General features: G+C 41.8%; 1 protein-coding gene across 1 annotated transcript in view; it reads right to left on the minus strand.

Annotated features, from left to right (window-relative positions):
* The window catches only part of EIF2B3 (eukaryotic translation initiation factor 2B subunit gamma), a 147,291-nt gene extending 143,876 nt beyond the window's left edge, over nucleotides 1-3,415 (minus strand). The window contains exon 1 of the mRNA XM_061632820.1: nucleotides 3,292-3,415. The gene's annotated coding sequence lies outside the window, so the exon portion shown is untranslated. The remainder of the gene's footprint in view (nucleotides 1-3,291) is intronic.
* Nucleotides 3,416-13,021: the final 9,606 nt, after the last annotated feature.

Here is a 13,021-nt window from a genome sequence, read left to right on the forward strand (position 1 = left end):
CATTTGATTATTTTCATACTCCAGAAATGTTTCCAAAGTGGTAGGGGCATAATACACAACAATCAGTCTTCTTTAGAATCTGCTGAGAGCATAATGTTAAAAACCAGAAGTATTCATTGCCAGGTGCCGAAGGGAAAATATGGGCAGTCTACAAGGAAAAGAAACTCCTAGTTTTCTTACTCTGCCCTGGTTCTTCTGCTAGGCCAGCTTTCCCCAACCTGGTGCCCTTTAGATGTTTTGGCAGTGCTGATTTAGGCTGATGGGAGTTGTAGTCCAACACATCTGGAGGTCACCAAGCTGAAGAGGGCTGTGCTAGGTGCATGCACTAAAACTTGCATTTACCACTTGCATGTATTTAAAACGTCATTTCCTTAAATAAGTACTTTTGTAGTCTTCGAGGGCAGTACTCAGTACTGACCCACTGTTATGGTGGCAATACCTGATTAAAGTACTGTGGCCATTCAGACAATGGCTAAAGACCCTTGTTTAGGTTCATCAGTCACCCCAGTTCTAGCTAACAGAAGAAAAAGCAAGTAGCTGTTCTGGAGGAGTATGTTTGTGCTGTAGCACAACAAAAGCAGGACAACCCCCCTCCCCAAACATTTGTAGCATGCAAAGTTATAGGATTTCAGCAGGAAGCTATGGGACATGCACCAAGTGGAAATGAAGCAGTATGTCCACTCTGTATCTTTTGCAGGTGCAAACAGTACTGAAAGTGGGAATTGTATACAGCCACCCAAATACCATCATGAACACAAATAATCATGAATGCACAATAAAAAGGACGTCTAGAAGGGCCGTTAAGGCTCCTTCTGGATGAGTAACGTCTAACACTAAAAAATCATCATTTTCCCACTACAAACAGAATTGCAACTGACTTTCCAAATTAGCTGGATATTGCACTTTATGGTCATCCTGCTATGTTCCATCCTGCACCAGTGGGTATGTTATAGTTGCTGTGGCAGAGAAAAGGAAGGTCCAATCCATCTGAACAGCCATTTGAAAATAAAATCTGATCGTTTATGTAGCACTAAGTACTTATTCAGTTAAGTGTGCCCGTGACTACCTATGATACACGCACACAGGTGCAGCATTTGTTTTATATCAGAAGTGGTTCTGGTTTAACATGATTAAAATGGCAATGACCAGAAAGATTTTTTCCCCTTATTTTTTAAATTAGCATGATAGTGCTATAACTCTTTCATTTGACAAGTATTTTGTTAATGTTTGATTGTTTTAAAAAACTATGGAATTATAATGGTGCCTGCTACAACAATTATAGGAAATATATGCTGAGATGCAGGTTCACCTGCCCGATGTATCATTTCCCACGTCAGAACTACTCCTCTTTAAAAAGACAGAGTGGGCATCTACAACTGCCAAGAGCTACTTTTCTGTCCTTCTCAAAAAAAGTCAGACTGTATGTAGTAAGAAGACCAAAGAAGCACTGGGAAAACACAGGACTACCACCAATGGGTGATAATGATGTGTGAACCCCCTGTAAGTGAATGAGACAAGGTGATTCCACTCTAAACATCTGTTGGGAGAGCAGCCTACCTCCCAACCATTCCATAATCTTACCAGAAAGCTTTTCAGGATTTAAATATTTGTCAAGTTCTCTGCTTCATACATTTGGCTGAGTACACACCAAACATTTAAAGCACATTGCTTCTCCGAAAAAATCCTGGGAACTGTAGTTCACAGAGCTCCACTTCCCAGCACCCTTAGCAATTTCCAGGATTCTTTGGGGGAAGTCACATGCTTCAAATGTATCGTGTGTGCGGCCTCCTGTTCTGAAGGATGAAAAACAACTCCAAATCAACTCCAAAGTGAAGGCAACCAAGGTTGCGCCCCTCCCCTTCTGAAGGCATAAGGTTATTGATATTTGGGACTTGCTTTGTTGGATCAAAAGGGCATACTGCCTACCCAGACAATCTCCATTCCTAAATGAGGCCATCATCTCTACATGTGGTGGTGGCAGGAGTGGCAGTCAAGCTATATCAGTGAGGGGGGCAGGCTGCACCCTTCCGTGCTAACTTGATCCATCCCCGAAAGCCCTTTCTTTCTATTTACTCAGGGATCCTGTATACAAGGGAGAGAGAGAAGCCCCCTTTTCACTATTCTAATCCCCTTCCTCCTAATTAGGGCCTTTGGCCCCCTCCTCAAGTATGTTTCTCTTTTTATTAGGGAAACAGTTGCCAACTGAGGCAGGAAAACACCCGCCTACCCCTTTATCCCCTGGCTTGTTTGCCTCCAATTCATTCCTGGGGCCGGTCGGCTGGGGGGAAACATTCCTATTTCCCTGTCTAAAGAAAAATGCCTGCTAATTAGTGGCATGAATAGCTCCCCCCCCCATCCTTTACTCACCTGCTTGTGAGGAAGAAGCTTAGCAGGAATCTGGCCAAAAAGGAATGCCAGGCAGTGGCAGAGAGGGTGCATTAAAAATGAACATATTACAAAGTGCTGATGCAAACATTACTTCTTGCTGGCACCCAAAAAGGAGAATGAAGCATTACAAGACATCATTTTGATAGCTTCCTGCAAGTGCTTTGATATAATCAAGTTACTTTAGGTATCCTACCCTCTTCTTAATACCGGTAGTAAAATTGTGTTAACGGGAATAAGATTAAAGACGGATAACATTTACTTCTTTTTTTACTCTCTAGTCTAGACTATTTTCTCACATGTATACCCCATTTTTCTTCCATGATGGAACCCAAGGTGATGTACATGAGTGCATTCCCAAGAGGTCACACAGCCAAACACTGAACAGACCCAGGTCTATTTAAGTTGACTAATGTTTAAATGTTTTTTTTTACTGTTTTAATTATGTGTTTTATAATTGTTGTAACCTGCCCTGAGACCTCTGGGTGAAGGGTGGGTTGTTGTTGTTGTTGTAATAATAATAATACATAGCTCCAGCAAGGTGGTAACCTGATGTTCCTTCAGATCACACCCTTAACTATGTGAGCATTATGACTACTTCAGAGTAATTTCACAAGGAAACAACTCTGGAGAAAGTCTCATTAGCTCTAGCCGCATTATAAATATACTTTTGCTGTGTGTAAGCCTCCTACAGGCCAGAGTGGAAAGGTCTGTGTGCCTCTGACTGAGCCCATGCACAGGCATGCAGTAGCACACCCAGACGAGTCCTTGGGGCCACACAGTGGGTGGTTTGGCCTGGAAGAGGAGAGCGCACGCACGCACACGCACACCCCTCGCCCCCAAGATTGCACTCCACAGTTGCTTACTCACCACTCCCTGTCTGTACAGAGGAATTGGAAGCATTACCTAAGTCAGACTCACTGGGGTGCCTCACCCACAAACCAGCTGACTTCCTCAGCAGCGCTCCAGTCTGCCAGATAGTTATCATGGTAATGCCTCATGCTGCAGACAAGTGGGGGTGTGAGGAGGGGGATTTGGAGGGGGAATCCATTCCAAAAACGCTCTCCTACAACTACCTTTCTCAAAGCAGCTTCAGCAAGTCTGGGTGGGTGGGGCTACACATCCTGATCAGGGTGACTCATCCCGCTGATTGGTACCCGCCCCTGCTCCTGCAGGCCCAATTATTGCTAAGGGGCCATCAATCAGTCACTGATCAGAGGCTGAGTTGTCGAGTTGTGCCAAGTAGCACAGCGAGGGACTGGATTTCTCATTTGTGCTTGTCTGGAACAAGAACAATAGCTCTCTCTTGCGCTTGCCCATTGCTGGGTGAGACTTCATCCTTTTTGTGTGTGGGGTATGTGTGTCTGTGAGGGAGACGGACAGGGAGAAAGATGTAGCCACTGTGTCTCATTTCTCATCCAGACCTAAAATAGGGTGCTGTCCTAACATGCAGGAATCAGAATCCTGCTTTCTATAAACCTTGCCAGTCTTGGCAAGATCTGTGGATCCATTAATGTGCAGACCCCACCCCCACCTCACTGCTTGCCAAGATTATTGGATTCACATGAAAAACATCATTAACACCAAAAATGGCTTGGGGAGAAAGAGAAAAAAAGTGTGCAGTAGTTATAGGCACACTTATCTGGAAGTAAATTATATCGAGTTTAATGGGATGTGCTCCCATGGTTTTAAGGCTGAGGAGTGAAAGAAGGACTGGAACAAAAACAAAACAAAAAAGAGAGGATAAATTAACCTCCCAAACTCCATTTTTGTGTAAGGAGATTCATAATTTGTTGTTGTTGTGATGTGCCTTGAAGTCGATTTTGACTTATGGCGACCATATGAATCAGTGACCTCCAAGAGCATCTGTTATAAATCACCCTGTTCAGATGTTGTAAGTTCAGGTCTGTGGCTTCCTTTATGGAATCAATCCATCTCTTGTTTGGTCTTCCTCTGTTTCTACTCCTTTCTGTTTTTCTCATCATTATTGTCTTTCTAGTGAACCATGCCTTCTTATTATGTGTCCGAAGTATGATAACCTCAGTTTCATCATTTTCTCTTCTAATGATAGTTCTGGTTTAATTTGTTCTAACACCCAGTTATTTGTCTTTTTCACGGTCCATGGTATGCGCAAAGCGCTCCTCCAACACCACATTTCAAATGAGTTGATTTTTCTCTTATCCGCTTTTTTTACTGTCCAATGTTCACATCCATACATAGAGATCAGGAATACCATGGTCTGAATGATCCTGACTTTAGTGTTCAGTGATACATCTTTGTATTTGAGGACCTTTTCCAGTTCTCTCATAGCTGCCCTCCCCAGTCCTAGACTTCTTCTAATTTGCTAACTGTTGACTCCGTTTTGGTTAATGACTTTGCCAAGGTATTGATAATCCTTGACAAGTTCAATGTCCTCACTGTCAACTTTAAAGTTACATAAATTAAAAATAAAAGATAATACTTTGTATCAAAAATTAATAGGGATTACACAGATGATCCATCCTAAAGACAACAAAATTCAAGGTAGGTATCGAATTCCAAATGAATTCAAGGAAAGATGATTTCACACTGAGACTTATGGGCCTTTGGAACTCAGTACCCTAGGACATGAACTACAGTAGAATTTAGAGGCGGAGAGTAATTAATTGGATGGTAGCAACAGGTGGAGATTAATATTTTAGTGGTCTAAAGAAGATTGGAGGGCCTTATCCATATCTATATCAATATGACTTGCTTTAATACCTTAATGTTAACTATGTGTGGATAGGTATTTGCCACAAGGCTATGCTACCTTGCACAAAATGTGAACAAGTTATTGGCCCTTGAGATAAATTTAGTTGAGCATTTTTTTCATTCTAATGTGACATGATCTGTATCAGAATACTCTATGGGAAGTTTGAAAGAAGTGTGTTAGGTGAAGTCCCCTATCCCTGTTGTGAACCTATTCTTAGTTGACACAATTCAGGGGCTTGAATCTAGCCGCTAGATGATTCACACAGTGAAACTGGGAAGTAGTGTTGGGGAAGAAATTTGACTCAGTTCACATTTAAAGCTAAATCCATCAGATTTGCACTCTCTGAAACAATATCAGAACAGAAACATAGCCATCCTTCAAAATTCACATTTATCCAAATTTTGCAATACAGTTCTTCAACCAAACAATGTTTTTTAAAAATGCATCTATTTGGGGAAAATGAGCATAAAAATGAATATATTAGTGAAACTAACATACAAATGCATAAAACAATGAGAAACTGCTGGCAAAGAGGTGTACTTTAGTCAAACGTGCATACAGAAATGTGTTTATTAGGAGAAATTCACAATAGAATGGTGAAGATTTTCATGAGGATTTTTTATTTTAAAAACCTGCAGATTTCTGCAGAAATGTGGAGAACTGATTTTAAGACTGGGAAAATGAGAAATGGAGAGAACCTGCCACCCCTACCGGGAAGAGATAAAAACTCTCCTTGTTTGGCAGATGGACTTGTCATGCGTCCAGATGAGGGCCTTTTATTGCAAGGGGGTCATAAAGATTCATTTTTTCCTGTGTGCATGTTTGGCACATCAAGTTTCACAAATTCCATGTTATTTTTTCAGTCATAGGTATTCATAGCTATTCTGCTGCTTGGCATCCACAGCAGTGGACACAGCTTGACAGAAGGTTTTGGGGCTATGTTTTTCAGTCCCTCCCTTTAATCAGTCCTTCCCAGCTCTCCACTACCTTTTTCTGTTCTGGGCATGTGTGCAAGCATTTCTATACCTGTGCGCGTACACCTTTTTAAAAAAAATTCCCAGGAAGAGTACCAGAGCAAACATCACCAGCCTTAATTATCATGTTTCATCTATTTTCATTTTCCCCCCAATTCTAATACTGAGGTCTTGCATAACAATGATATTTATCTCACATGCATAAGGCTTGCACAAAAGTGATAAAGAAGTCTTGCACAAGACCTCCATTTTATTATTTTTGTAAAAATCCAATACACTGCATTCACAGTCTGCAGGATAATCCCTCACATGTACATTGTGGAAACAGTTCCTCCAAAGCAGGTTGTTTAAATTTTGGACATGCTTTCAGCATGCATCAGGAGAAATAGACACACTCGTATCTTTGGGCCGCCTGAAACAAAATAGGTAGCTTGTGCTCAGGTGAGAAGCAAATGGAAACAGGTACAGCAATAGAGGCCACCCACTAAAATGTCCCACATACGTGACAAACCACTCACCCAAATAAATGTACTAACAAGCTTTCACAACAGTGGTGACTTTGGATGTATAATGGCTTATTTTTACTTAACAGATTTTCTATGTTAAGGGGAAATCGGATTACTTAAAAAAAAATGAGCTTCCATTTTGATGCTGACATTGTCAGCGGCAGCTGTGAAAAAAATCTGTGGCTGAGCAGCACCGTTTCCACAATAAGCTTTCATTTGGAAACATCCCTGGACTGCAAGGATTCAAGGTGAATGAGAGACAGACATTATTCCACAATATGGAATTTGGTGCCTGTCACCTAGCATGGTGCAGCTGCCCTTGTCAGACCTGGTTGTATGAACCACGGAGTTGCTCCATGCTGCTTGATAGTTCCTGGGTTCCTGTGGAGACCTCATGGCATCAATGTGCATGAACTCTGGAGCATGGATTCTGTGTCAAGGGAATCTAGAATGGATATTAAATCCAAGAGAAGAAGAAGAAGACAGACAGACAGGTGCCCGATCCAATGAGCTTACATTATACCTTAAAGAAATATGTGGAGTGAGGTTGGACAACAGAGGAAGAGAAGGAAGAGTTACAAGGAATGGATGTGAGCATGTATAAAAACACTCCAGTTTAGAGGATCAGATTAGTGGGCTCAGCGGGGCTTCTAACTTTTAGCCCCCTTGCAAAAAGTGTTTCCGCCTGTGTTGCTCCCTCCACCAGCCCATGCAGCTCACAGGGGATGAGCAGCCAGCTTTCTGCAGTGAGCTTTACGGGAAGCAGACTCTGCCAGAATCTCAAGACAACTCCTACGTTTGCATTTTTGTGTTACAGTCAAACCAAGAACATTGGAAACCACTCTGGGTAGGCCCTAAGGGAAGACTTCCACAATGCTGCTTTGCTGTGTCTCCCTGCTCCTAAGGGATGGGCTCTCCCCTCACCCACCACACACGCCACCCCTCATCTTTCCAGGCAGCCCATAGGCTAAACTAGCTGCTTGATCTCTATGGGGGAGCAAGGAAGGGCTGCTCTGCCTCCATGTGTGGCCCTAGCACTGGGCCAAATTACTTTAAGGTGGGTGAAAAATCAATTGACAATTTGCTGTTTGGAAACTGTAGTTAACTGTTCACTGTCAGCTTGGGAGGCTGTACTAAGTGAAGTTGCGCAAAGGGTTTGTCACTGACCAAATCTTTTACCTACCTATGATTACAGAGCAAAATTAAGTGCAGTGATCAAAACAGCAAAACAAGGCTGTAATTGTGCAATTGCCAACAGTGTAAACAGGACTGTAATTTAGGAGATGTTTGGTAACATTCTGACAACTGGGTAGAGATGTTATACAGGAACATTTTAAAATCTATTGTACAGAAATACAAATAGAGTTTTAAAAAACCCAGTGTATAAGGTATGAGCAACTGACTAAACATTGCTACATAAGACACCTAGTGAATATTAATATTGAAAGTCGGCTTAGCAAATGTAAAAATAAAATGAAGGTAAGGAAGGGTGTCTGTGTGCACGTGTGTGATGGGGGTTACAAGAAATCACCATGACTATAATCCAAATTGATGACAAAAATATGGTTGGTATGTTGGTTCTATCTCTTGCATTGAAGAAGCTACCACAATGAATGGAACAAAATCCTTTTGCCCCTGAAAAAGGCAAAATGGCCTGTATCCAACATAGCAGCTCCACTGATGCAATGGACCTTCCTCTCCCTCTTCCATCCCCCATGCACCCTCAAAATCAGCTCTGAAGGTTTGGGAGACCCCCTGGAGCAGATTTTGGGAGTGAATGGGGGGAGGAAAGAGAGGACACAGAAGTCCGGTTATGCCAGTGGAACACCACTGACACAGCATTGGATACAACCCATTGTGTTGGGTATGCTGTATTTCCAATAAATCTCATTGTGAACATAACTTCTGAGGAGGATTGGGTTCTTTTGCTGTTGTTGCTTCCAGTCCCTTGGTGCTGCCCATAATTATTTTCCTGACCCATCACTTTCCTCTTCACATTCACCCACTAACTCACCTTGGATAGACTGTGTTCACTCAAAACAGAAGAGTAGCTTTTCCGCTCTGTACAAGCGGCAAGAGTTTGAACCTTTTATGGAATGATAACTGTTTGGTAATAAACAGACAGTTTTTGCAATGTAAGTGAAATCTCCCCCCCACACACACACACACAGTAGGGATCGGCAAGAATTTCAATTCAGTTGGCTTTTCAAGCCAAATCTATCAAATTCATACTTTCCAAAATAATACATGAACCAAAACACAGCCATCCTTTGAAATTCACACTTGTTCAAATTTTGTGATGCAGTTCGCCAACCAATGTTTACAAAAATTAATATTTTAGGGAGAAGTGTGCATAAAAATGAATATATGAATAAAAAAACATGCAAAACTGCATTATATGACAAGAAATGGCTTGCAAAAATGTGTACATTGGTCAAAACTGCCTACAAATATGTGTTTATTAGGAGAAATTTGCACTGAAATGCTGGAGACTTTTCCCAAATATTTTTTTTTAATTTGCCAATTGCTGCAGAAATGTGGAGGACTGAATTTAAATTGGAAAAATGAGAAATTGAAAGAACTGAAACTGACAGATCCTTCCATCCCTACTCCACACACAGACATTACATTAAATTTACAGACCCCTGAACATGCTTACTCAGAAGAAAGTCCCAATGCATTCAGCGGGGTTGCTTTTCTGGTAATAAGAATGCTTAGGATTCTTACATAGTGTCATAAGATTAAAAGGGCATTGTGGTGAAAGGGGCGGGGTGGGGGAAAGAAGCACCATAGATGCTCGCCTGAGTTCATTGGAGGAAGAGCACAATAAAAATGTAGATAAATAAATAATAGGACCATGCAAACACCCAGCCATGGGCACTTACCCCCTCACCTACAGTGTTATGCATGTAATGAGGCTAAAAGAATGACATGCGGCATCAATTTCAAGGATCACAATACAGATCAGAGGGGTTAGTAGATCTTCCATGTCACTTTTTTGCCAGAGCTGGTCACCTGTTCTGAATAAACATTTAAAATGTGGCCAGGCAGCACCACCTACAGGTGAATTTGCAATGCAGCAGATGCTCCAGGCGATGAGAGTTTTCTCTGGTTGCTAGTAGGTCTACAATGCAAAGTCCTTACATTTTCTAAATGAAGACTATACAACAATTGTTACATTGACTTAACAGTTAAGAAAACTGTGTGTGAGACTATGAAGCTAATGTATATAAGAAGAATATCTTTGTTGTCCTGTTCCCTCTTCACCCCCTTTTCCCTTTTGCATCATGTATATTAGATTGTAAGCCTGCACGTAGGGACTATGTTGTTTTTTAATATTTGTACAGTGCCTAGAAAATTTTAGTTGCTGTGTAAAATAAATGTTAACAGCAGCAACTACTTACATGTACCTCCATGATTCTTTCCCCTGATATTTTCTTTATCACAGAATGCACTGATCAACTTTCATCACTGAAGGAACTGAATCCACTGAGAGATCTACCACCCCACCTAGGTCTGATAAAAAGGAGAAAATAGAGCTGAGTGTTGTCAACTTTCTGATGGCTCTGAACCGCTTGTGCCTAGATGACCTCTAACAGAAATTTCATCTAGATGTTAAAATGCATGGGGGAGAAAAATTGAATTTCACAGGCCACCTCTTGTAAGAATGAACAGTAGTCTCCTAGCACCACCTTCTGGAATCTACTTTCCAGGAAAGTAGCAAAGTAGTGCTCTTGATACAGTTTTGAATGAACAGGTTCAAAACTCCTCTGCCTTTCTCCCAGTACAGATAATCTAACGGTGCCAATGCATTTTCAGTCCCAAAATCAGGACTCAAATGGATCTAGACCAGTGGCTCCCAATCTTTTCCCCCTATGGACCACTTGAAAGCTGCTAAGAGTCTTGATGGACCACTTAATGATTCTTCTTGTAGCAATTGTAATGGGCTGTGCTAGATGGTGCATGATTTTTAATTGTATTTTATTGCTTCTTTTATTTCTTATATTGTATATTATTACATTATCATTTGCATTCCATAGAATGCAATACCATATATAAAAAAGAAGCAATAAAAATGGGTTAGTCAATTACATTTAAAAATCAAGATGAATATTTAATATGGACATGGACCACAGTCTGGGATCAACTTCTTCCAAAAGCGCCTGGAGTTGTCCATTTACCACTTCCTTGAGCCCCTTGTTCAACCCTGAATGACTTTGCCACAGAGCATTCTGCAGATGCAATGCTGATGGAGAAGTAATATGTCTTTGCTGCCAACACTGTCACATAATTGCCTCTCAAGTGGTTTCTAAACCATGTTTAGTCAGACTCATTCTAAGTTGTCCACTGTCTGCATTCTAACCTTTGTCCCAGCAACTTAATTTCCAACACTTCCTATTAAAATTGGCAAGGTGGATCCTGGATCTATTTGGCGGGACAGAACACTGGGGAACAGATGTGTTGACTGCCCAGGTCCGTTTATTCCAGAAATCATTCAGGCCAAATCAGCTGGAATCTACCTGAGGGCAGTTTGGAATTCTGTTGGACCCAGAAGTTGCCAAGAGGCAAAATAGTTTAAATGGTTTCCTACCATTGCAGAGGTTTCGAACTAGGTTGTTGTCAATATAAACACACACCAGAGAAAAGTAATTAAGCTGAGAGACAAAGCTTGCATTTTTCCTTACTCTACCCCAAACCTTCTTTTATATGCTCTTCCCAGCTTCAGCCAGGCTACCATAGCAACCCACCTCCACCTCACTAGCCAGCAGCTAGAGATAGGAGATGAGAGTTGGGGAAGAGTTTGCTGCACCAGAAGCAACTATCAGAACTATAGTGTCTCTGTTAGTTTCCTCACTGCTCCACTGAGCATGCTCAAAGCTGTAGGGAGGACATCCATCCCGAGCACTATCTAACAGGATGACGTGTATGGGAAGCCATCTAGCATAACCTGGAAATTCTGGCAGTAGTAGCATGATGGCAGCAGGTGACTTCTGGGTGCCTTTATAATTTAATGGTGAGGTACAGGAGGATTGGACAAAGGCTACAGGCCTTTGGGAGAGTGAGGGGTAATTAGACAGAATGGCAGTCACTGTAGTCTTATAGTGGCAGCTGCCACTGTGTGCATGATGTGTGCATCTGCTTCCCATTTTTAAACTGTCATAATCCAAGCCATATTTCATCTGATATTCTTAAATTTTGTATGCCAGATCTTCAATTCAAACTTTTTATAGTGATAGGAAGAATTGTGTCAATTTTCCTAAGAAATGGAATGTTTGTGGTTAATAAAGAATGAAACGTTTAATACAGAGCTGTTCCCACAGATATATAGTATATAATTTGTCTCCAGGAAGTCCACACATGCTTTCTTTAGGGCTGGGAAGTTCTTGCATTAACATTCAGCAAGTGATCCCAACGTCATTCACTCCCCCATCTTGTCCATTCCATATCCCTTAGAACTAAACACCCTTTAAGTTTCACAGGAACAAATGAAGCTGCCTTATACCAAATCAGACCATTTAGTGCAGCACAGTATCCATATTAACTGACAGTGGCTCTCTGGAGTTATAGACAGGAGTCTTTTCCATCCCTACCTGGATATGCCATGGATTCGAACCTGGAACCTTTTGCATGCAAAGCATGTGCCCTACCATTGCACTATAGCTCTTCCCAATATGGCCTGGTTTTGTAATTATAAAATGTGCATTTTGATTTTGGCAAAGCTTCAATATTGGCCTGAGCCTAGGTGAAACTAAACTTACCAACAAAAGATGAATGGCTTCAAAGTGCTTGGCAAACTTTGATAATGATAAAAGATATTACTCACTTCAAGAGGTTCTGGGAAAACTGAAACTGATCAGTTGGAAGCCTTTTGTAATAAAATTTATGAAGGAGCACATCAGGAGACACTGGATATTGTATAAATCTTTTTGTTCATATAACTGTAACATCTCTAAGGGTACAATCCAACTCGTATTTACACCAAGCTGCGGGGAGTTGGATATGGTGGATCCCCTGGCTGAGCTGGCAAGGTCCTGGCTCAGCTGGGCTCCACTGGGCTCTGCCAGCAGAAGCCCTTGCCAGCTCAGCCAGGGGTCCACTGGGGAAGCCCAGCCCAGCAGAAAGGGTGCCGGTGAAGCCGGTGGAAGCCCAGAAAAAGGGGCATGTCGGAGAAAGGGATGGGGGGGATGTCGGAGAAAGGGATGGTATGCAACATCCAACTCATGTTCAGAGTGCTCCTGCAGGTCCCCATCCAGGCCAAAGTTATACTGGGGAAAAGATCGGCCTAAGAAAATGTGGAATGCTTTAAAAGAGATGGAGGTGCCACAGCATCTGATTGTCCTGATGTGCAACCTATACTCTGGAGAAGAGGCTACTGGAAGGGAAGAATATGGAGAAACCAGTTGGGACTGTTTGGGAAAGGG

Source organism: Rhineura floridana, chromosome 6 (assembly GCF_030035675.1).
Source record: "Rhineura floridana isolate rRhiFlo1 chromosome 6, rRhiFlo1.hap2, whole genome shotgun sequence".
NCBI classification, from domain to species: Eukaryota; Metazoa; Chordata; class Lepidosauria; order Squamata; family Rhineuridae; genus Rhineura; species Rhineura floridana.